Source organism: Aptenodytes forsteri, unplaced genomic scaffold (genome assembly GCF_000699145.1).
Source record: "Aptenodytes forsteri isolate BGI_AS27 unplaced genomic scaffold, ASM69914v1 Scaffold471, whole genome shotgun sequence".
Taxonomy (NCBI): Eukaryota; Metazoa; Chordata; class Aves; order Sphenisciformes; family Spheniscidae; genus Aptenodytes; species Aptenodytes forsteri.
Window position 1 is genome coordinate 1,261,578 of NW_008795862.1, and position 219 is coordinate 1,261,796.

A 219-nucleotide genomic window follows, 5' to 3' on the forward strand; every position below is an offset into this window, starting at 1 on the left:
CCCTGTTTGGCCAGTAGCCCCAGTGCGGAGCCGCGCAGGCGCTGGGGGCGGCTCGGCGGGGGCGTGGGGGCCGCTTTTCCCAGCATATTTGAAATTCTTCAGCCGGGGAAGGACTCGCTTCCCTATTCCCAATCCCAGACGCATCCCGTGCCGGCCCCTCGCCGCTGGCACCGGCCCAGCGCCGGCGCCTTAAGCCCCCCCACCCGCCCTCCGAGACAC

At 70.8% G+C, this 219-nt stretch overlaps 1 protein-coding gene across 1 annotated transcript in view; it reads left to right on the forward strand.

Moving 5' to 3' along the window:
- SEMA6B (semaphorin 6B) overlaps positions 1 to 219 on the forward strand; it is a gene marked incomplete at its 3' end in the record, with an annotated part of 60,514 nt that overhangs the window by 51,525 nt on the left and 8,770 nt on the right. The gene's annotated exons all lie outside the window — the stretch shown is intronic.